At 46.0% G+C, this 24,887-nt stretch overlaps 1 protein-coding gene across 4 annotated transcripts in view; it reads right to left on the bottom strand.

The window, feature by feature from the left end:
- Positions 1 to 24,887, bottom strand: part of LOC124616786 (calcium channel flower) — a 75,793-nt gene that overhangs the window by 42,135 nt on the left and 8,771 nt on the right. The window lies entirely within an intron of this gene.

Genomic DNA, 24,887 nt, shown 5'->3' with positions numbered 1-24,887 from the left:
CAACATTACACTGGCGGTCTCATGTAAGCCAGCTGCACGGGCCCCACCAAGTGTGCAAATTAGGTGCTGCTGTGACCGAGATGCCCAGCCGGCAGTGGTAGGCGGTGGCTGGTGTGCACAGGAAATGACTCTCTGCACCACTGGGCAGAAGTCAGCTATGCTGTTTGAGATGATTGTGTGGCCAGCCATGCCGTGGCACTAAACCTGGAGGGGGAATGTGGGTACAGAGCTGTTGTCCTGCCATGACCTTGGGCCAGTGACCTCTGGTGGCATGTGCATGTGGTGTCTAGCTGTGACACTATGGTTGGGCTGCAGGATTCACGATAATTCCATTACAAAACTGACCAGTACTTGTAGTCAGCTTCAGCGCGCTTTTTGTGCACATGCACGAGTACTAGTCATGTATAATGAAACAACTGCCATTGTTAATGTAGAAACCTGTGTTGCCCCTTGTTGTACTAGGTGGTGCAGCACTGCAGAGTGCTACACTGTTTCAGCAAGCCAACCCGCATTGCAACATTGCACTGGCCTAGTCTAATTACTTCAGCAACATCGCATGCTCATCCACCATCAATGCTACTGCGCTATACTGCTCACGTTCTAATATATTCATTAAGCTACACTACCTCTTCATTTGTACTCCACAAGCCACTGTCTATTAAAGTTAATCACTAAATGAACACACACACATGCCACATTAAGTTCTCCAGTTATGTGTGCATCCATCACTTTAAAGCAGCCTGGAATCACCTAAGTTCCCAAGGGCTGCTCAAATTCTATTGCTCATAAAATTTTGAACTATCAAAACAGTACAGCTGGACTGCCGCCAAGAAACTAAGTTCAAGTTCTGCTGAAAACTACCTAGACTTGCTAACCATTGTCATGTGAATAGACTGCCTGCTTGCAGCAGACTGGGAAAAAAAAAAAAAAAAAAAAAAAAAAATCCACCAGGTGCAGTAGTGTCGTGTACTTAATACCTCAGCATCACTTTTACAACTTTACATGAGATTACATTTTTTTATTATCATCACTGGTAATATATCATTCTACTTACAACCAAACATATTGAAGTGAGTGCACCCCCAATACTGGTCACTTTCCTACTACACAAAATCTGTTACTACAACCACAATATGGTGGCATCATTCACAACATGAAAATAAATGTAAAATATACACTGTATACCTACAAGTGTGTCATATTAAACTAGAGGACAATTTACTGAGTTTACATTGTCCTCTTATTTTGTTTTTATGTAGCAGCAGGTGCAAAATTTGAATTATGGCCAATTTAACTGGTTATCAGTCTCAATCAAACTCCCTGCAACTCAATTTGACACAGAAATATCTTACATACCTATACACAAATACATTTATAACAAGGACATAGGCACAGCGTAAAACACACACACACACACACACACACACACACACACACACACGCACTGATATCACGATTCATGTGACTGTGGAGTACATTCATTTCTGATCAATTTGCTTTACTATTAATCAAAATGAAAACTGTTGAAATGTTTTCAGTGTTCAGTCCATCTCCACCTTGACACATTATTTATGAATATGACAGTATTTGCTTCCGTGAAATCTTCTCGGGTGATCAGCCGAGTAAAGGCGTCGTCTTCTCGCAACGTTTCGAAGGGTTTCGTACCCATCATCTTCAAGCGAAGTGTCGAGATGCTGTGTTGCGCGGTCCTATAAAGGCTCCTGGACCAGTGACTGATTCCGGGCGCCGACCAATCAGGTACCTGCGGAATCGGCCGCCGCGCCAGTGGTGGAGGGTTCGCGGCGCGGACCGGGCGTCGAGTCCCTGCCGGTTCCTAATACGTCTGTGGCCGCTACCGTCTTCGTGCCGGAGCGTTCTCTTCTAATTTTAGTTATTGCGGGATTCCAAGCTGTACTAAGTTGGAAACCAGTGTCTCGATTGATCAGGTTGCTGTTCAACCGAATTCTACAGCCTCTTTGAAAACTGAATCCCAAAATCCTTTAGCGTCACACAGCTTCTTCGTACCCTCAAAGAGGAAGGTGTGTCCTTCGTTAAGGACATGTTCCGCTACCGCCGATTTTTCTGTCTGACCAAGGCGTACATTTCTAATGTGTTCCGAGCGCCTCTGCGTGATGCAGCGCTGCGTTTGTCCGATGTATTTCGTACCACATTCACATTCAATACTGTATACGCCCGGAGTCTGCAGTCCTAGGTGGTCTTTGACTGAGCCAAGTATGTCCTTAATTTTACTTGGGGCATGAAAAATTGTCTTGATGTTGTGTTTCTCCAGAATGCCACTAGTATAATCTGAAGCATTTTTTTGATGACTGTGTATAAAAATCTATGTCAGTTAAAATCTAGAGTGAGTAAAATATCAAACACTGCACTGAACTCAAATGATGAGACGCACAATTTAGTACCCAACTGGGACAAGAAAATGGGGAAGTGACAGCAGTACATAATGTACCCTCCACCACACACTGAAAGGCAGCTTGCAGAGTTTAGATGTAGATGTATGTCCATTGGCTCCAATTTTAGTATTTTTGGATTTAATACTTGTGAGTAATATTCTGCAACTGCAAACCAACACCTTTGACAGATAGCCACAAATCTGGGACTACAGTGAGCACCGTAACTCAATCAGAAAATCCCATCCTCTACCTGCAGCTAGCTAGCTAAATGCTCAGCACTGGCCATACTTACAAAAATCCACCTCACTGCTGTGTTGTGCCAACAGCCGGCCGAGATTGTAAACTTACTTACTGAAGCTACATTTGCTTCCAATGAGGCTTGCAACATTTATAAGCAACATTGTGAGTTCCATCCACCAGTAATTCTTTGAGCCAATCCCATAGAGACTTTCTGGGAGTCATGAAAAACAGCACCAAGCTGAGCTCCAAGGCCTACTGCTTTCTGGATCTCATGAACAAACAGAGCAGGCCGAGTTTCACACAGCCAGTGCATTCCATGATGATTCTTATATAGTAGTTGTTCAGTTATCAAAACAACCACAATATGTGTTACATAATTCTCCAAGAAATCAAAGTCAATGATAACTGTTTATAATACAGCATATCCATTTTAGGAATCTCCTTACTGACTGGAATGACTTGCACCTTTTTAAAGTTACAAGTCATGCTTCATTATTTCAGTGACATGGCACTGATGCTAGATGATAGGCCACCTTCTCTGCATTTTCAATACAAAATCTAATGAACATCCCATCTAACCTATTTCTATATCTAGCAATTTCACACCTTTGTGAAAGTCTAACGTAGGAACTGTGTTATCATATTTGGTGAAGCACTTTCAAAAGACTGAGTATAGTCATTTGGAATTCATTTTGTCACTCCCATTCTGGTGTAAAAGATTGAGAACGTTTGGTCATACAGCTTCATTCCATAGAGTGTTTTCATGTATGACCAAAAACTGTTTAGGAGAGTGACAACTCAACAGTAAGATCTTTTTGAATTCACTGAACACTTCTTGCGTAGCTGCCCTAATGTCTGTTTTGACTTAGTTTAGCTTCTGCTTGTCCACATGGGCGTGGCTTCACCTGGAGCTGCAGCTAGCTCTCCAACTCCACCCCCACCCCTCCACTGTTCTTATCAGGAGATAGTAAGCCATTAGTTAAGTAAGTTGGTTGAATTATATCATTGAAACATCATGGAACTTTCATATGCTACCACAGATTATGTCAATGTGCAAGTGAAGAACACTGGTAGCAGCAATGTTGATTTTGTCAGGCGGTCACCTTTATGTGTCACATGTTCATTTTCCTGCACCACTAAGGGTGTAGCCACTGTTCCTGTTAAAGTAGTTGTTACACATTCCAATTTCCACAGCTTTTTTGGTGTCAGATTCTCAGAAGTTAGATGCATGGGATAAACTGTCTTTGTCATCAAACAATTAAGGAGCATTCAAAAAGGAACGAGCCGGACTCTGGAATGCGGAAACCAGTGACAGGAGGGTAATATCATGGCGTTTGTAACGAGGTGTGGTTCCAAGCAGAGCATGGAAGTTCACAGCCCGTCGCTAGAAGGCATGCGTCCATTTCATGTGACTATACAGAGCTGCTAGCAGCAGCAGGCATCAATCATCCAACGCTGCCAGTTGCATTGCGGTGACATGGCGGCGACAAAAGAAGAGCAAAGAGGTGTTATTTTCTGACAGCGGAAGGAGTAGGAGGAATGGACATTCATCGACAAATGTCTTAAGCATACGGTGAACACTGCAAGTCCCTTGCAAGAGTCAAGGCATGGCACAAGTGCTTCAGGGAAGCACGGGTGTCATTAGCCGAAGATGCACAGTCTGGAGCACCACACTGCATTACCGATTACATCATCCAGCTGGGGGATGCACTCACTGCCGAGGACCGCCAAGTGACAGTGAAAGCCATAGCCACTGTGGTTGGATTGAGCGTCTGAAGTGTTCACACCATCATGAAGGAACCACTGCACATGTGCAAAGTGTGTGCCCAAAGGTTGCGCCAAAGTGCTCAATTACACCAGGAAGCACTTCAAATGGCCCACTGTCTTGCTCATCTGCAGCGCTGTGCTCAGGAAGGGAATGCATTCCTCGTACAAGTGGTGGCTGGAGATGAGTCATGGTGTCATCACTTCGAACCAGAATCAAACTGACAAAGTCTCCAGTGGAAGGATCCACGGTCACCACCACAAAAAAAAGCCAAGGCCATCCACACGAATGCAGGAAAGGTTATGCTGATGTCGTTCTTTGACCAAGATGGCCCCCTTCTGATTCACTTCCTGCAGCATGAGACAACAGTGAATGCCCAGCATTACTCGCAAACCCTGACCACCCTTCACCAAGCAATCAAGTCAAAACGACCAGGCAATCTCACCTGTGGAGTCATTCTGCTCCACGACAATGCAAAGCCTCATATGGCCAAAACAGTCATGGCCCTCCTGCAGAAATTCGAATGGGAGGTTCTCGGCCACCCTTCATACAGTCCGGACTTCTCTCCCTGTAATTAAACCATTTTTTGTCCCCTTAAAAAAGATTCTGAGGGGGCAAACGATTCATCTCTGACAACGTCCAGCTGTACGTGCAGAACTGGTTAACGTTGCAGCCTCGGGAATTTTATGAGACAGCCATTCACTGCCTTGTGTCACAGTGGGACAAGTCTCTCAACAGCCAAGGTCAGTACTTTAACATACAGGTACTGGTTTCTGTAATTATGCCTCCGGCTCGTTTCTTTTTGAACACCCCTTATATGTTTGCTCATTACGTTGTAATCAGCAACAGGAGATCTGTTCAAGTCTCAATATTTGATGTGATGCGGGTGTTCTGTGCAGCGTCCTGAAATTGTTGATATTGTCTGACCAATGTTAACTGCTACCACATTCAAAAGGTATTTCATAAATTCTAGGAACACTCAGACCAAGGCTGTCTTCTACTGGGAACAGAATCTCCTTAATTTTCTTGGGTAATTGGAGAATAGATTGAATACCATGTCTGCCCAGGACTACCTATTTTGTCTGTTGTAGCTCATGATGACAGAGGAAGTTGTCAAAAGCTTGAGACTGACAAATCTGATTGGCAACAACTCTTAAGCACTTGGTGCATTGGCATGTACAGTTTTTTGGAATAATGGTAGTCAATTGTGGTCCGACAAGAAAATACACTGAAACACCAAAGAAACTGGTATAGGCATGCGTATTCAAACACAGAGAGATGTAAACAGGCAGAATAAGGTGCTGCAGTTGGCAACCTATATGACAAGTGTCCTCCCCCCATGAACCATGGACCTTGCCGTTGGTGGGGAGGCTTGCGTGCCTCAGCGATACAGATAGCCGTACCGTAGGTGCAACCACAACGGAGGGGTATCTGTTGAGAGGCCAGACAAACGTGTGGTTCCTGAAGAGGGGCAGCAGCCTTTTCAGTAGTTGCAAGGGCAACAGTCTGGATGATTGACTGATCTGGCCTTGTAACAATAACCAAAACGGCCTTGCTGTACTGGTACTGCGAACGGCTGAAAGCAAGGGGAAACTACAGCCGTAATTTTTCCCGAGGGCATGCAGCTTTACTGTATGATTACATGATGATGGCGTCCTCTTGGGTAAAATATTCCGGAGGTAAAATAGTCCCCCACTCGGATCTCCGGGCGGGGACTACTCAAGAGGATGTCGTTATCAGGAGAAAGAAAACCGGCGTTCTACGGATCGGAGCGTGGAATGTCAGATCCCTTAATCGGGCAGGTAGGTTAGAAAATTTAAAAAGGGAAATGGATAGGTTGAAGTTAGATATAGTGGGAATTAGTGAAGTTCGGTGGCAGGAGGAACAAGACTTCTGGTCAGGTGACTACAGGGTTATAAACACAAAATCAAATAGGGGTAATGCAGGAGTAGGTTTAATAATGAATAGGAAAATAGGAATGCGGGTAAGCTACTACAAACAGCATAGTGAACGCATTATTGTGGCCAAGATAGATACGAAGCCCACACCTACTACAGTAGTACAAGTTTATATGCCAACTAGCGCTGCAGATGATGAAGAAATTGAAGAAATGTATGATGAAATAAAAGAAATTATTCAGATTGTGAAGGGAGACGAAAATTTAATAGTCATGGGTGACTGGAATTCGAGTGTAGGAAAAGGGAGAGAAGGAAACATAGTAGGTGAATATGGATTGGGGGACAGAAATGAAAGAGGAAGCCGCCTGGTAGAATTTTGCACAGAGCACAACATAATCATAACTAACACTTGGTTTAAGAATCATGAAAGAAGGTTGTATACATGGAAGAACCCTGGAGATACTAAAAGGTATCAGATAGATTATATAATGGTAGATTTAGGAACCAGGTTTTAAATTGTAAGACATTTCCAGGGGCAGATGTGGACTCTGACCACAATCTATTGGTTATGACCTGTAGATTAAAACTGAAGAAGCTGCAAAAAGGTGGGAATTTAAGGAGATGGGACCTGGATAAACTAAAAGAACCGGAGGTTGTACAGAGATTCAGGGAGAGCATAAGGGAGCAATTGACAGGAATGGGGGAAATAAATACAGTAGAAGAAGAATGGGTAGCTTTGAGGGATGAAGTAGTGAAGGCAGCAGAGGATCAAGTAGGTAAAAAGACGAGGGCTAGTAGAAATCCTTGGGTAACAGAAGAAATATTGAATTTAATTGATGAAAGGAGGAAATATAAAAATGCAGTAAGTGAAACAGGCAAAAAGGAATACAAACGTCTCAAAAATGAGATCGACAGGAAGTGCAAAATGGCTAAGCAGGGATGGCTAGAGGACAAATGTAAGGATGTAGAGGCCTATCTCACTAGGGGTAAGATAGATACCGCCTACAGGAAAATTAAAGAGACCTTTGGAGATAAGAGAACGACTTGTATGAATATCAAGAGCTCAGATGGAAACCCAGTTCTAAGCAAAGAAGGGAAAGCAGAAAGGTGGAAGGAGTATATAGAGGGCCTATACAAGGGCAATGTACTTGAGGACAATATTATGGAAATGGAAGAGGATGTAGATGAAGATGAAATGGGAGATATGATACTGCGTGAAGAGTTTGACAGAGCACTGAAAGACCTGAGTCGAAACAAGGCCCCCGGAGTAGACAATATTCCAGTGGAACTACTGACGGCCGTGGGAGAGCCAGTCCTGACAAAACTCTACCATCTGGTGAGCAAGATGTATGAAACAGGCGAAATACCCTCAGACTTCAAGAAGAATATAATAATTCCAATCCCAAAGAAAGCAGGTGTTGACAGATGTGAAAATTACCGAACTATCAGCTTAATAAGTCACAGCTGCAAAATACTAACACGAATTCTTTACAGACGAATGGAAAAACTGGTAGAGGCCAACCTCGGGGAAGATCAGTTTGGATTCCGTAGAAACATTGGAACACGTGAGGCAATACTGACCTTACGACTTATCTTAGAAGAAAGATTAAGGAAAGGCAAACCTACGTTTCTAGCATTTGTAGACTTAGAGAAAGCTTTTGACAACGTTGACTGGAATACTCTCTTTCAAATTCTAAAGGTGGCAGGGGTAAAATACAGGGAGCGAAAGGCTATTTACAATTTGTACAGAAACCAGATGGCAGTTATAAGAGTCGAGGGACATGAAAGGGAAGCAGTGGTTGGGAAGGGAGTAAGACAGGGTTGTAGCCTCTCCCCGATGTTGTTCAATCTGTATATTGAGCAAGCAGTAAAGGAAACAAAAGAAAAATTCGGAGTAGGTATTAAAATTCATGGAGAAGAAATAAAAACTTTGAGGTTCGCCGATGACATTGTAATTCTGTCAGAGACAGCAAAGGACTTGGAAGAGCAGTTGAATGGAATGGACAGTGTCTTGAAAGGAGGATATAAGATGAACATCAACAAAAGCAAAACAAGGATAATGGAATGTAGTCTAATTAAGTCGGGTGATGCTGAGGGAATTAGATTAGGAAATGAGGCACTTAAAGTAGTAAAGGAGTTTTGCTATTTGGGGAGCAAAATAACTGATGATGGTCGAAGTAGAGAGGATATAAAATGTAGGCTGGCAATGGCAAGGAAAGCGTTTCTGAAGAAGAGAAATTTGTTAACATCCAGTATTGATTTAAGTGTCAGGAAGTCATTTCTGAAAGTATTCGTATGGAGTGTAGCCATGTATGGAAGTGAAACATGGACGATAACCAGTTTGGACAAGAAGAGAATAGAAGCTTTCGAAATGTGGTGCTACAGAAGAATGCTGAAGATTAGATGGGTAGATCACGTAACTAATGAGGAAGTATTGAATAGGATTGGGGAGAAGAGAAGTTTGTGGCACAACTTGACCAGAAGAAGGGATCGGTTGGTAGGACATGTTCTGAGGCATCAAGGGATCACCAATTTAGTATTGGAGGGCAGCGTGGAGGGTAAAAATCGTAGAGGGAGACCAAGAGATGAATACACTAAGCAGATTCAGAAGGATGTAGGTTGCAGTAGGTACTGGGAGATGAAAAAGCTTGCACAGGATAGAGTAGCATGGAGAGCTGCATCAAACCAGTCTCAGGACTGAAGACCACAACAACAACAACAATGACAAGTGTCTGGCGCAGTTAGATCAGTTACTGCTGCTACAATGACAGGTTATCAAGATTTAAGTGAGTTTGAACATGTTATAGTCATTGCACGAGCAATGGGACACAGCGTCTCAGATTTAGCAATGAGGTGGGGATTTTCCCGTACAACCACTCCACGAGTGTACCGTGAATATCAGGAATCCGGTAAAACATCAAATCTCAGACATCGCTGCGGCCGGAAAAAGATCCTGCAAAACAGGACCAACGACGACTGAAGAGTGTCATTCAATATGACAGAATTGCAACTCTCCTGCAAACTGCTGCAGATTTCAATGTAGGACCATCAACAAGTGTCGGTGTGTGAAGCATTCAACAAAATATCAATGATATGGGCTTTCAGAGCCGAAGGCCCACTCATGTACCCTTGATGACTGCGTAACACAAAGCTTAATAATGCCTTGCCTGGGCTCCATCAACACTGACATTGAGCTGTTGATGACTGGAAACATGTTGCCTGGTCGGATGAGTCTTGTTTCAGACTGTATTGAGAGGATGGACCTGTATGGGTATCGAGACGACCACATGAATCCATGGACCATGCACATCAGCAGGGGACTGTTCAAGCTAGTGGAGACTCTGTAATGATGTGAGGCATGTGCAGCTGTAGTGATATGGGACCCCTGATAAGTCTAGATACAACTGACAGGAGACACGTACATAAGCATCCTGTCTATTCACCTGCATCCATTCATGTCCATTGTGCATTCTGACGGACTTGCAATTCCAGCAGGACGCGCGATGCGATACCTCACACATCCAGAATTGCTACAGAGTGGCTCCTGGAACACTCTTCTGAGTTTAAACACATCTGCTGGCCTCCACACTCCCCAGACATTAACATTACTGGGCCTATCTAGGATGCCTTGCAGCATGCTGTTCAGAAGAGATCTCCACCCCCTCATACTCTTATGGTTTTATGGACAGCCCTGTAGGATTTGTGGTGTAAATTCCCTCCAGCACTACCTCGGACATAGTTGAGTCCATGCCACGTCATATTGCGGCACTTCTGCATGCTCGAGAGGGCCCTACACAATATTAAGCAGGTCTACCAGTATCTTTGCCTCTTCAGTGTATGTTACGATGTAAGGGCCAAAAACATACAGGCCAAAAACATACAGGCCAAAAATACTGGTGGCAGCAGCAGCAGCATAAGGAAAGATTTCCTTGAGTGCCAGTGCCTGTGCTGCTTGTCAGCTATGGAATTCCTGCAAACTAGCTTACATTACTGTGAATGGATGCCTGCTACAGAATGTCGCGGTGTACGTAATAACACATACCAGTATACGTGTGATATCAAAAGTGGAGTAAATCTGTGAAATCCTGAGCAGTAAATACACAGTGATAGTTTGCAGAGTCGTGTTTGCAATCAAACATACCAGAACAAATACCAAAAGTAGAGTAAATTTGTGGAATCCTACAGGGCTAATGAGCTGCAGCAACAGATTAACTATGAGAAGCCCCACATTCATGACAAGCCGAAAGTGAAGCGGAAGATAATGCTGTAGACAGTTATATACTTTTAAAACATTTGTGAACTGTGTTGGTGTGACTCATTTTGCAATATTATTTTACTGGAGTAGCTTCGTCAATTTGGTCTTGATAAAGAAACCAAATATAAGTTACTGCTAGCTTTTTATGCACTTCTTTGTGTCGCTATTGACTTTAATGGTATTATGAGACAGAATGTTCACACTTGGCAAAGCTACCATGTGACAACCACTAATAGTTACACAGCAACAAACAATGTTACAATGCTAAGTCTCTGCACAAGATCAGAGGATGCAGGCTGCATAGATATTTTTAGACTTGAAAAAAGCTTTCAATTCAATGAACCATAAGTTACTTCTAAAATAGCTGAATCATATCTTATCAGGGATCCAACAATACATCTTCTAGTCAAACAGCTGTTGAATCATAAATGATGCGTTAAACTGATTTGCAAATTACATGGTAAGATAAACTATCAGTTTGTGGGTGAATTTAATACCCACATGTAAACATCACTGCTAATTTTGCGTATATTGATTATTACTTTTAATGAGCAAACAATAGCAATGTATAAACATCCAAATAATAAATCAAACAATTGATAACCAAAAGTTTCTTGGAACACACATCAAAGCTGATTGACTGAGCATTTATTTCTACATTGTATCTCTCCTCCTCCTCCCGCCTCCCCCCTCCCTTGGGCAGGGATGGGATGGATCAGAACTTAATGGCTCCCAATGATTGTTGACTTTTTGGTGTAGATGGTACAGGGAGGGAGAGAGCAGCACTGCTATAGATTATGTAAAGCTTTAGCCATTTCTGCAGATTCCACCCGAATACTTGATTGCCTTTTGTGTTGTGACCAAAAATTGCGTTCATTGCACATTTTTGAACGGAAGTCGCTGCCGGGAGAAGACTGTGGTTGGTTGGTTGGTTGTTGGGGTGTTTAAGGGGGACTAAACAGCTAAGGTCATCAGTCCCCCATTCCAAAAAAAAAGGCGAGACAGAAATGCACGAAACAGGTAAAACCCCAAGGGGAAGGAGACTCCCCCCCAGGCCCTAAAAGAACACAAATGCGGTAACGAACACTACAGACATGAAGACACCAGACAAAAGGAAACAGAACAAAAGAAGATGACCAGAGACTGGTTGACTGACCACGACAACAAAAAAGGGAAAGAGTCAACCAACCGACTACACACTAAAATCTGCAACCAAATACGAGAGACTCGAGGACAGGAGACACACAAAGGGAAAGGAGCAGGACCTCCCTAAATGGAACAATAAAAAGGACTACCACGGATAAAATTTAAAACGTCATCAGCCACGGAGGCATTGTCGCTTAAAACCAAAGGCAAAGTGCCCGGGAGATTAAAAGACTGCCGGAGGGTGCGCAGTCGGGGACACTCCAATAAAATGTGGGCGACCGTCAGCCGGCACCCACACCGACACAGGGGGGGATCCTCCTGACGCAAAAGATGGCCGTGCGTCAGGTATGTATGGCCGATGCGGAGCCGACACAGGATAACAGGCTCCCTGCGAGAAGACCGTAGGGAGGAGCGCCACACATCGGTCGTCTCCTTGACAGCCCGCAGTTTATTCGGGGCTGTCATGCCACGCCACTCAACAGACCACACCCCAAGCACCTTACGGCGCAACACCAGCTGCAGGTCGCGAGCTGTGAGGCCGATCTCCAAAGCTGGGGCGTCGATCGCCCCTTTGGCCAGCCTGTCAACACGTTCGTTCCCCGGGATGCCAACATGACCTGGCGTCCAAACCAAGACCACCGAACGACCAGAACGGGCAATGGCGGAAACAGACTCCTGAATAGAGGACACCAGAGGAGAAGAGGGATAGCAGCGGTCGATGGCCTGAAGGCTGCTCAGGGAGTCACTGCAGATGACGATGGACCTACCTGAGCAGAAACGCATATGCTCAAGAGCGCGCAAGATGGCCACCAGCTCTGCAGTAAAAATACTGCAGCCAACCGGCAAGGAGCGTTGCTCAACATGGGCAGCGTGAGCAAAAGCGTAGGCAGTGTGACCATCAACCAGGGAACCATCAGTGTAGACAGGCTCACAGCCCGAAAATGATTCGAGGAGCGCAAGAAAACGGCGACGGAGGGCCACAGGCGGAACCGAGTCCTTAGGTCCCTGTGCCAAATCCAGACGGACAGACGGCCGGGACAAACACCAGGGAGGCGTAGGTGTACGGACCTGGAAGGGAGGCAGAAGAGGGAATGACCCCAGTTCCGACAGCAGGGACCGGACGCGGACAGCTACGGAAAGCCCAGACCTAGGTCACCGTTCGGGCAGATGGAGGACCATGGCAGGGAAAAGCAGGCGACGATTGGGATGGCCTGGCGAGCAATGCACGTGGACAGCATAGTCGGCGAGCAGACGATGGCGGCGAATCCGCAGTGGGGGAACCCCGGCCTCCACCAGTAGACTATCCACGGGGCTAGTGCGAAAAGCGCCAGTGGCAAGCCGAACCCCACAGTGGTGTATGGGGTCTAACAACTTCAACACTGAGGGTGACGCAGACCCATAGGCCAGGCTCCCATAATCAAGCCGGGACTGCACAAGGGCTCTGTACAAACGCAGCAGCGTGCAGCGATCTGCACCCCAAGACGTGTGGCTAAGGCAGCGGAGGGCGTTGAGGTGCCGCCAGCATTTTTGCTTCAGCTGAGTAACATGAGGAACCCATGTGAGCCGGGCATCAAACACGAGTCCCAAGAAGCGGCAAGTGTCCACCACTTCAAGCAGGTGGCCGTCGAGGTAAAGTTCAGGATGAGGGTGGACCGCCCAACGCCTGCAGAAGTGCATAACTCGAGTCTTGGGTGCAGAGAACTGAAAACCATGAGTCAGAGCCCATGATGCTGCCTTGCGAACGGCGACTTGCAGCCTGCGGTCGGCGACTCCCGTAGTCGTGGAGCTAAATGAGATGCAGAAGTCGTCGGCATACAAAGAAGGAGACACCGACGACCCCACTGCTGCAGCCAGACCATTAATGGCCACTAGAAATAAGGAGACGCTCAACACTGAGCCCTGCGGGACCCCATTTTCCTGTATAGAAGATGAACTAGAGGTGGCACCGACTTGCACCCGGAAAGAGCGGCGCAATAAAAAGCTTTGAAGAAAAGCAGGGAGCCGACCACGAAGACCCCACTCATGCAACGTGGCGAGGATGTGATGCCTCCATGTGGTGTCATACGCCTTCCGCAGATCGAAAAATACAGCAACGAGATGCTGACGTCGGGCAAAGGCCGTACGGACAGCAGATTCCAGCCGCACCAAATTGTCCACTGCAGACTGGCCCCGACGGAAGCCACCCTGGGATGGAGCGAGGAGACCGCGCGACTCAAGGTCCCAACACAAACGCCGCCCCACCATACGTTCGAGCAATTTGCACAAAACGTTGGTGAGGGTAATGGGACGATAGCTGTCCACCGCCAGTGGGTCCGCACCGGGCTTCAAGATGGGGACAATAACACCCTCTCGCCATTGCGACGGGAACACGCCTTCGCTCCAAATGCGATTAAATATCGCGAGAATGTGTCTCTGGCAGTCCCTGTAGAGATGCTTCAGCATCTGCGCGTGGATGCAGTCTGGGCCTGGTGCTGTATCAGGGCAATCGGCGAGGGCAGCGAGGAATTCCCTCTCGCTGAAAGGAGCATTGTATGTTTCAGAACGACGCGTGTGGAATGAGAACGGCATCCGCTCGGCTCGCTCCTTTAGAGAGCGAAAGGCGGGGGGATAAGATGCAGTCGCAGAGCTCTGAGCAAAGTGCGCGGTAAGCCGTTCAGCAATGGCAGCAGCGTCCGTGCAGACAGCGCTGTCCAAGGAGAGCCCAGGGACACCCATAGGGGTCTGGTATCCATAAATCCGCCAGATCCGGGACTACACGAGTGAGGGGGAGACATGGGAGCCCAAGGATGAGACATACCTCTCCCAGCACTCCTGCTTACGCCGTGCAATAAGACGACGGGCCAAGGCACGGAGCCTCTTAAAGGCGATGAGGGTCTCGAGAGATGGGTGCCGCCTATGACGCTGGAGAGCCCGCCGACGGTCGCGAATAGCCGCAGCAATCTCCGGCGACCACCAGGGTACAGCCTTCCTCCGAGGGAGGCCAGAAGATCGGGGGATGGCAGCCTCGGCCGCTGAAATGATGGACGTGGTTAAAACACGGACCACCTCGTCAATGTCACCCTGTGGGGGAGACTCAATGGCTGCAGCAGAAGTAAAAGCCGGCCAGTCTGCCCTGTGGAGAGCCCAGCAGGGCAGGCGCCCAGAAGAACGACACTGGGGTAGTGACAAATAGATGGGAAAATGGTCACTACCGCACAGGTCAGGGTGCACCCTCCAGTGGAGGGATGGGACAAGTCCGGGGCTGCAAAGAGAGAGATCGATGGCCGAGAACGAGCCATGGGCAACACTGAAATGCGTGGGAGCACCGGTGTTCAAGAGGCTAAGGTCGAGCTGAGCCAACAAATGCTCCTCTGCCCGACCGCGGTCATCAGAGACAGTCCCACCCCATAGAGGGTTGTGGGCATTGAAATCGCCCAGAAGCAGGAATGGTGGCAGGAGTTGAGCCAGCAGCGCAGCCAAGACATGGCGGGGGAGCTCCCCATCCGGAGGAATGTAAACAGAGCAAACAGTAATAGCCGGCGAGAGCTCAACCCTGGCAGCAACTGCCTGTAAAGGCGTCTGAAGGGGTACTGGCGAGCTACAGACAGAGTGGTGAACAAAGAGGCAAACCCCACCTGACGCTCGTTGACAGGCAGCACAGTTCTTATAGTATCCCCGATAACCGCGAAGGGCGGGGGTCCGCAGTGCAGGAAACCAAGTTTCCTGCAGAGCAATGCAGAGAACAGGGGAATCACTCAGAAGCATCCGGAGCTCAGGCAGGTGGCGGAAATAACCGCCGCAGTTCCATTGGAGAATGGAAGCAGGAAGGGACTGGGAGGGCGTGAATGCGACTAAGAGGCAGACAGCGCTTCAGAGCCAACTGCCGCCACCAGGGGAGAGTCAGCTGAGTCCATAGGAGAGGCCCCCAAGGGTTCCGTGAGGGCGAGATCCGCGGCAGAGGCGAGGATCTCCACCTCATCCCCGGAGCCAGGACTATGTACAGCAGGTGGTGCTGAAACCGCCGGAACGTCCTTCTTCTTGGACACATGCCGTTCCTTCTTCTCACGTCGGCCCTTAGGGTGAGAGGGCTGGGAGAGCTTCTCTGAAGGAGCGTCGGAGGCTGACGACGACGCAGAAGCCCTACGACCATCAGGTGGCAGAACCTTCAGCCACTGGCTGACATCTGGCTGGGAAGGAGAAGAAACGGAGGAAGGGAGAGCCCCAAGGGACCCCTTCCGCGAGAGAGGAACTGGCGGAGGCAACGCCGGCGGAGAAGGAGGGGGAGGAATCGAGCCTCCCGGTTGTGGAGCAGATGTCACTCCCGAAGTAAGCGTGGGGGGAGCGACAGAAGAGGGTTTGCCCCCAACTGCTAAGGGGGCAACAGAGGAAGGCCTGCCCCCAGACACGAGGGGGGCAGACAGAGATACACGGCCCCGAGGGCCCACTGAAGGAGGCACAGATGAGGCGACAACCGTCGCTCGCGTGGACGACGATAACGTGGCTGCAGCATAAGAGGTTCGAATGGAAGCAGGATACAACCTTTCATATTTCAGTTTTGCCTCTCGATACGTAAGTCGGTCCAGGGTCTTAAATTCCATGATCTTCCGCTCCTTATGAAGAACGGGGCTATCCGGCGAGCATGGAGAGTGGTGCTCCCCACAGTTGACACATACAGGCGGAGGCGCACATGGAGAATCGGGATGAGAGGGGCGTCCGCAATCTCGACATGTAGCACTGGATGGGCAACGGGAGGACATATGCCCAAACTTCCAGCACTGGAAGCACCGCATCGGGGGAGGGACGTATGGCTTCACGTCGCAACGGTAAACCATCACCTTGACCTTCTCGGGCAAGACATCACCCTTGAAGGCCAAGATAAAGGCACCGGTGGCCACCCTGTTAGCCTTGGGCCCTCTATGTACACGACGGACAAAATGTACACCACGTCGTTCCAAGTCGGCTCTCAGCTCGTCATCGGATTGTAACAAGAGGTCACGATGGTAAATAATCCCCTGGACCATATTTAAGCTACTGTGGGGAGTGACGGTAACAGGGACGTCACCCAGCTTATCGCACAAGAGCAACGCTCGTTCGTGACTGGGCTGGGGAGGACGTCTTGAGGAGGATGGACCCATTCCTCATTTTAGACAACCCCGCCACTTCCCCAAACTTATCCTCCAGGTGTTCCACAAAAAACAGAGGCTTCGTCATAAGAAAGGAGTCACCATCAGTCCTGCTGCAGACAAGGTATTGCGGTACGTAAGGCTCCCGCTTGGCACTAGATCGGCGTCCTTCCCATGGCGCAGCCAACGAGGGGAACGACTGAGGGTCATATTGTGCAGCATCAAAGTCTACTCTACCACGCTTAGAGACGCTGGTGGCCGTGCGACCACCAGCTTGGTGTGATTTATTGCGCTTCATTGCGCCACATCCGCCCAGATGCCACCTACTCCGAACGAGGGCTCTCCCCAAGGGCGCCACCCAGCCAAAGCAACGGGTACCTGGCCGATATCCCATTGCCCGGAGTCCCCGTGCCCCAGACAAGATGGGCACATACTCCTTGGCATGCATGGGGAGGAAACAGCTCTGGCATCCGTAGTGCGATCCCTGCGTGGTCAGGGGGCTACCACCAAGAGGGTACATGACGACCCCACCACAACGGACTGGCTACCGTGCTGGATTTTAGGTGTTGAAAGGGTCCACAGATGTCGTAGGCGCGAAGAAGAAGAGTGCGCACAAGGCGAGAAGGAGACAACCCAGAAGATGTTGGGCGTAGTCCCCCCCCCCCCCCTCCCCACACAACAATAGGTAACATGCAAGATGGTGGAGCATGAGGGACCAATATAAAAACACCACGTAAGGTGTCCTTCCTCAAATGGCACGCACTAACAACGGAAATTTGGAAAAAAAAGGGGGGTCAAACCCAAGAGGGGACCATCACAGAAGGCCGAAACGTTTGAGACTCCTTTTAGTCGCCTCTTACGACAGGCAGGAATACCGCGGGCCTATTCTTACCCCCGAACCCGCAGGGGGGGAGAAGACTGATAAAAATTTACACTGCCCAGGAAACGTCTATACTGTTTGAAGTCCTTAGGCATTCAAAGGTTATGTAAAATAGATAATTTCCCTGTTAAAAAGTAGATATTGTGAGCCAAGACCCTATGGCTGAGGAAGGTCACTTCTCTTTTGCCCGTGGCAAATTTATGTTTATTTAACACAATACCATGGCTATTTAGTCTGTCATATTTCATGAACTTTCATCTCTTAACTGAGCGTTGAATGAGAATACCAGAATATTGACCCAATATACACAACAAAATGTCAGTCACTGCAAAATTTTGGCAATGAAACACTGCTGAGTTTGAGCAGTGTTTTGAGGCTGAAATGGCATGAACAAGAATTCAAAAAGGCATATTCACTACTGTTTTTGGTATATCATTAAGGCCCAGAATTTAATTATTAGTCTTGCATTAGTCCAGAATGTTGAAAACATTTTCAAGTGCCAAAGCACATGTGAAGTCTTGGTTATTAGGTATGAGATTCCTGTCTGGGACAGTTCTAGCATTCAATTCACAGTGATCCCATCTGCAAGGGTCCCATCTGCTGCCACACTAATGGAACAGTTTAGAAGGGATGTCCATGGACTGTCTGAATGAAGTACAACTACTGACTTAGCATTTCCTCAAAGGTTGCTTTAGTCAATAGGCAATCCAGTGTGAGCCTGCAGATGTGCTGTGAAACAGTTCGTCCTGGTGCCTTATGTATGTTGTTCATGGTATTGTGACTAACAACACAGTGTTTCATCAGCTCTGTGGCTCTGACAAAAACTCTCCAGTATGCAAAATGTTAGTGCCTGAGAGAATTGTGTACTTATATTGTCGACTCTTACCAGTATGGCAACTGCAGAAGGACACTCAGTTCAAATCACTTCATGACTGTCAATCCCATTTACTACACATGCAATTGTCAGGTCCACAGAAAAGGCAAAATGAAAGGAAATTGACACTTAAGATGGGCTGAGTGGTGTCAGCAATCACTTAAGTACCCTCACATTGGAAAGCAAAATCCGTAATGGTCATCAGATTTTTGTAGCCATGAGTGATGGTAACAGAGTTGTTTAGAGCCACTGAATGTAGAGACTCTTTACACATCAGCTGCACGAGGCAGGGAGTGTGCTGGCCTCTGAGCCAGAGTCGGTCAAGAAAACCAAACTAAAAATTTTGTGAGAAACATGGAACCACCATGGTGCTGTAGTTTACACCAGAGGTCATAGTGACAGTCACCTGAGCAAGTGCTGTACTGCTACTTTTGCTGGTGGCACTGTTTGTAGGTGTGACAATCTTTCGCACATAATCCAGATCACCATTGTTGTTTGGGTAGCTGCATGGCTTCGCGACCTTCACAGCTTGAAATCCAAAATGTCTATAATACTAGTAGATGTTAGTAGAGCCAGCTTGGTATTGGCTGTGATCATGAGATTGGGCAACAGAAGAATGTTATTAACATGAACTTTCGTTAGGGTCAATCATAGCTGTAATGCCTGAAACTGCTTGGTCTTCGGCTCAATTATGGTGCGCAGACTACCGATTTCTTCGTCTATGCTCAGTGAATGTTGGTGTAAGGTGGTAGCACGCTGACGCATCATGTATTCGGGTGAGCTCTGCATTTGTCTGTTGTATTCGGCTAGGACGTTGGTAGCTGTTAACGCCGCAGTCAGTACAGTAGTTGAATCCAGCATTGCATTATCGTATTGGTAGCTTGTAATAACTTTTATAAATTTAGCACTTTCTGCATTATCAGAGCCGGCTGCACTGGCGAAGGCAGCTGTTACCCGATCTGTAATAATGAATTTTCAGTAACCATAGTAGTGCCAACGATAGTACATAAATGTGTACAAAACTCCGATGGGTTTCTGTCGCCACATTTTTCATGGCACATTATCTTGTTTAAGCTTTTAGTCAGGCAGTGTGGTGTAACAAGCAACTAAAGCTATTTGGGAGCAAAGAAGGTTCACTGCTGATGTGAAAGCAAAATAATGTCCAAAACAAAAGTGATCAGTCACAGGTTCTGGTTGCTGATTGCTAATGTCAACTGTTCCTGATCTGAAACATGCAAAAATGTCTCCTGAATAACAAAACATGTTGCAGGTTGTGCAGACGTAAATGACAGGGCCGCAATTGCAATCGGTGCATCGAAGAACCACACAAGTTGGTGGGCAGAAAGCCCAACTTGTATGTATGATCAAGCATGGATGAGTACACTGGGAACACTAATGTTATGTCTGGTTTGATGCCACTTCATGGCATAGCAATGATACCTGACGCAAATTACTGCATTTCGTATGCTGCCAGATTTACTCATTGCACTGTGTTCATTGATTGTTTTACACTTGAGAACAATCCCTAAATCTAGATCTCTTGCTGGATGTGCTAGATCTCACTGCTGACAGTTTATGCATACCATCCATGACAAAATCATTCCCCATGGAACTTTGAAAATACTTGTCCACAGTGAAATTACTCTCTTATGGGGGTCAGCAATTCACATAGGTGAAACAAATACCCACAAATGAATATCAATGCTAATTTCATGTATAATAACTGCTTTTCTTTTCTCAATAAAAGTAATGTATAAATATTTGAACAATAAATCATATAACTAATCACCAACACTTGAGGGAGCACATATGAAACTTGGCTGAGTGATTGTTTATTTACACAAATTCGCCAATGAAACAGTAATACAAGATGTACTTCAGGGCTCAGTCCTTGGCCCCATCCTCTTCCTCATGTAAGGTGCCCCAAGAGGAATGCTCAGTATTCTGGGATACAACAGTAACATGCATTTTAAGCAAGATACATCATACCCAGCTGTGTCAAACTGTTGTGGCTAATCAGCCAACATAACACAGAAGAGTTATGCGGGCACATACCTCACAGTGGACAGCTCTTTAGATAATAGACAAGGGTCGTCCACACTCTGCCCAACCAGCAGGGGTAACCCAAGCACCACTGAAGTGATTACTGGCCCTGTGAATCTTTCCTTCTCCATAGGCCACATCACAAAGTAGTACATGCAGTATCATGGCACCCAGGCTAGGCTCTGGCAGTTTGCTCCGAGCATGTTTCCTGGGCCACGTGGTGATTGCAAAAGCACACACACAATCAGGTTCTCACTCATGAGCCACTCCTAAATGACGATGTCGTCCACATTGACTTTAAGCTCCAGGAGCATCCAGCTACGGACCTACAATCATTCACGGCCTTTACACCGAAAAGACTGGGTTGCCAACTTTGTAATGTCTGTCTTTGTTTTTCATTGGCAATATGCCAGACTTAAACTTTGGTGTGTCCCTGTGGGACTTTAACTTATTTTCATCCTCTCAGGAGTAACTTTTTTCACATCCCTTTTGGACTTTGATTGCAGCACACTTAGTCCACAGACATTGGATTTTGAATCTTTCAATTTACTGTGACTTTTAAAGGCCATAAGCCTTCAGATATTGTTATTGTTCTTTCATTATTCATGAAGTGACTCATTTTAAATTATTGTGTTCCAAAATACTTGTCATTGGAAAAAATTTGTGTGTGTTACAATATTCATTTTATACCTAGGTGTTGTGTAGATTCTTTAAATGGCCTACATATATAAATAAATATTTGTAATGATTCTTGTTCACACCGTTCCCTTGTTGCAAAGATATTGTAGGGAAGTATGATTATATCTGAGTAAGCTAACAGAAAATTTAAACCTACCGGTATACTATTAATTTTTTTATGTACCTCAATTTGTTTTTTCACCAATCTGTGTGTGTCAGTCTTTTGAGTTGGTGTGACGAAGACATATGTACTTGCACTCTCCCAGAATTGTGTTAGTTAAAAGTTATTCTATGTGGAAGTCAAGCATTCTCCTAAGCTCCACATCCTGATGCAATGAGGACTTGCATTTTTAAATGGACCTCTTCAGAGAAGAAGTCAACAAGAAGAGAGAGTAGCCAATGCAGCCACGCTGGCATTGTTGTACATTGTTGGGGAGATGAGGTAAATATCAAACTGTACACAAAACTATAAGGAATTAATCTTGAATCAATGTTCCAGAACTGCCACAATGTTTCTTAACCTGCACACATCCAAACTTGCATGTGTTTCTGGATATACAATTTCAGGTGTGGCTAAACATGCATTAGCATAACTGCATCAGCTCTGAACAATTCACATGATCTCTCTCCTGACCACTATAGTATTTTTCCTGTGCTACCTTCGGTGTACATATCGTGCCCTATTTCATAAACATTTAATGCACATTTGCATCTGGGCTAGTGGTGTATATGTATGAGTCTCACTCATCCAACGTTTGATTAGTCATGGTGGTACAATTCACTGTCACCAAGGTCAACAGACCTTACACTATTAAATTTTAGTTTACAGTACTGAATGAAGTCCGAGATGTACAAACAAAAGGCGAACATGCAAGATGCAATATAACATCATGGATGCTGCTGCCCTCGCTAGGAACTGTGCAGAGGCGCTCTGACAAGCAACACATGCTCTCCCAAAAGTATACAAATGCACTGAAGTTGTTGATAGGATGTCTGAGCATTATTGTGAACTATACAACAGCTGTAATGTGACGTATACAATAATTCTTAGAATGATATATGTTAAAAATACATATTTTACAACTGAAACTTTGTAAAACGTGTGATGTAATGTTCACTAAACTGTTTTATGTGTGTAAACCCCACAGTGTATTGAATAATATTGAAAATAAATAATATGTACATTAAATATTTTCTATTTCTGAAACCATTTGGAATAGGGCATGTGTCCATACGAAGTTTTTTTGCTTCAAATATCCCTGATATTGGTCATTCCTGCTGGAACGTCCTGTACCCTATATATTAACAACAGTGCACAACCCATTAACTCCCATATTATAAGCTATGTAGATGAACCTCAATTTTATTCTAGTGTAGGGAGGGTAAAGATCTAGAATCTTCTGCTACTAATGGCAGAAAAGAATTAACTAGATACTGTAACAATCAAGGCCTCAAGGTGGATGTTACCAGATCTAAATTACTGGCACTTAAAACAGGCAGTTCTCGCCACACCAATGTAAATAGTGCATGCGATACCTCGGCAGTATGATGTGGTATCTGTAAGTTTCTAATGTGTATGTGAATCAAAATCTGAGCAGTGGATAAACCACATTAATTTTGCATGTGGTAAACTCTTACCTTCTTAGCCAGTCTGCCAAGACAGTTACTAGTCAAACATTAACAATAGGATCTCATGGAATAGTTAAATGCATTATTAACTATGGGACTGAATTATTTGGCCAAGCAGCTGATATCCACTTAAAAATAATATTGGTAAAATGTAATGTATCATTTGTTTAGAGCATTTTTCTGGGGAGAAAATACTATGCTCTTAGCTATTTACACTACGAGACGTACGCACTGAGCAAGGTGGCTGTTTCTGTACCTGCAATAGCACAGGTGAGTATAGTGTTTGTTTGCAAATTGTTTTACAAGCTCCAAACAGGAGCAACTTATTTTGCATTTGTGTGCTTACTATGCACAGTGTAACATTTTAACAACAGAGTAGTGTAGAGTACCGCTGTCTTTAGTACGAGAAGGGACTGTGACTGCTGTTTTTGGACAAAGGCCAAGTTGGTGATCCTTTGCTCACAGCTCCAGGCTGCACTGGCTTCAGTCACACAGCTCCAGGCTGTTGCCAATGGGCATCACCACAGGTGGCAGACGTTGGGATTTGAGGGACATCCAGCATGTGCCATGTGTTACTGTGGCTGCCCCAGGTACTGCTTGCACCGAGGTTGACCCATTACCCAAGGGCGATTGGGAGGATGTCCTAAGGTTACGGGTAGCGAAAGACTTCCTGGTTTGGGCAAGAGGATGGGTTATGGAGGTGAAGGGTGGAGCGGGTGGTGGGAGACAGAAGATTCACAGGCCTCCCCAGTTCATGGGAGAAACAGGTTTAAGAGCTTTTGAGGAATCCTCTCAGCCTACAGGATCTGAGAGTCACAGGGAATGGGACTACTGATAGTTGGGAGCTGCATTGTTGTGTGTGTAATGGGGTTGTTTAGGGATATGGCTACCAAATAGGGGAAGAAGTCCAGTGTGCACTATGTGTGTATACCACAGGGGAGGGGGGGGGGGGGGGGGGGGAGAGGGGCGTCATGCCACATGTGAAACAAGTCCTTCCAGGTGGCATCAAGAGCACAGGGTGCAACCAACTGCAGGTGGTTGTCTCATGTTAGTACAAGTAATGTGTGCTGCTTCGGATCGGAAGAGACTTGCCCTTGTTTCCAGTTGTTATCAGAATCAATAAAGACTGCCAGTCTTGTTTCCGAGATGGAGGCAAAGCTCATCATCTGATCTATTGTTGGAAAGACCGATTGCAAAACTTTGGTACAGAGCCAATGGAGGGTCTGAATCAGAGGGTCAGGCAGTTCTGCAACGATTTAGGCTGCAGACTGCTCAATTTGCACCAAAGGATGGTACGGTATCAGATTCCAATTAATAGGTCGGGCCCACACAGGAGGCAGCTACATGGATAGCAGAGGCTGTGTGGAATGGACTGGGCAGTTTTTTAGATTACAGAACATCAGGAAAGTACAAAAATGGTTTAGTCTCAAAGGGTACAGGGTTGACTAAGTAAATTGAAGCTGTTTCAGGCAAGAAACAGAGCTCCAGGCATTAAAAGAAAACACTGAAGTACGAATCATTACTGAAAGCTGGTTAAATCCCGTGATAAACTCAGCCAAATTTTTTACAAAGTGCCTCATGATAAGAAAGGAAAGATTAAATACAGTTAGTGACCGCTCATTTGTTGCTTTTAGGGGATGTCCACATGATGCCTCTTTTGTCTTGTGCAGTCACAGATGCACAAGAATAAAAAGCCATGCACAAAATTTGGGGAAAGAATGCATGTACACAACAACATTCTCATGTCCACACATTACCTGATTGCGCAAGCAGTCTACATGGATTCTTTTGTTTGCCTGAGAGCTTGTGTTGTGTTTACTGAGATGAAAAAACCACAGACACACAAAAGCAACTGTAGATAAAGAAGTAGCTAAATAACAGCGGTACAAAGTGACAACATTTTGTTTGCAAATTTCAGGAGGTCACAGAGATTTCAGATTTTATGCTTGGGTAATTAGTTATAAGA

The sequence above is a fragment of the Schistocerca americana genome, chromosome 5, assembly GCF_021461395.2.
Source record: "Schistocerca americana isolate TAMUIC-IGC-003095 chromosome 5, iqSchAmer2.1, whole genome shotgun sequence".
Classification (NCBI taxonomy): domain Eukaryota; kingdom Metazoa; phylum Arthropoda; class Insecta; order Orthoptera; family Acrididae; genus Schistocerca; species Schistocerca americana.
Note: the sequence above shows the minus strand (reverse complement) of the source record. Positions and strands in the feature narration are given on the sequence as shown.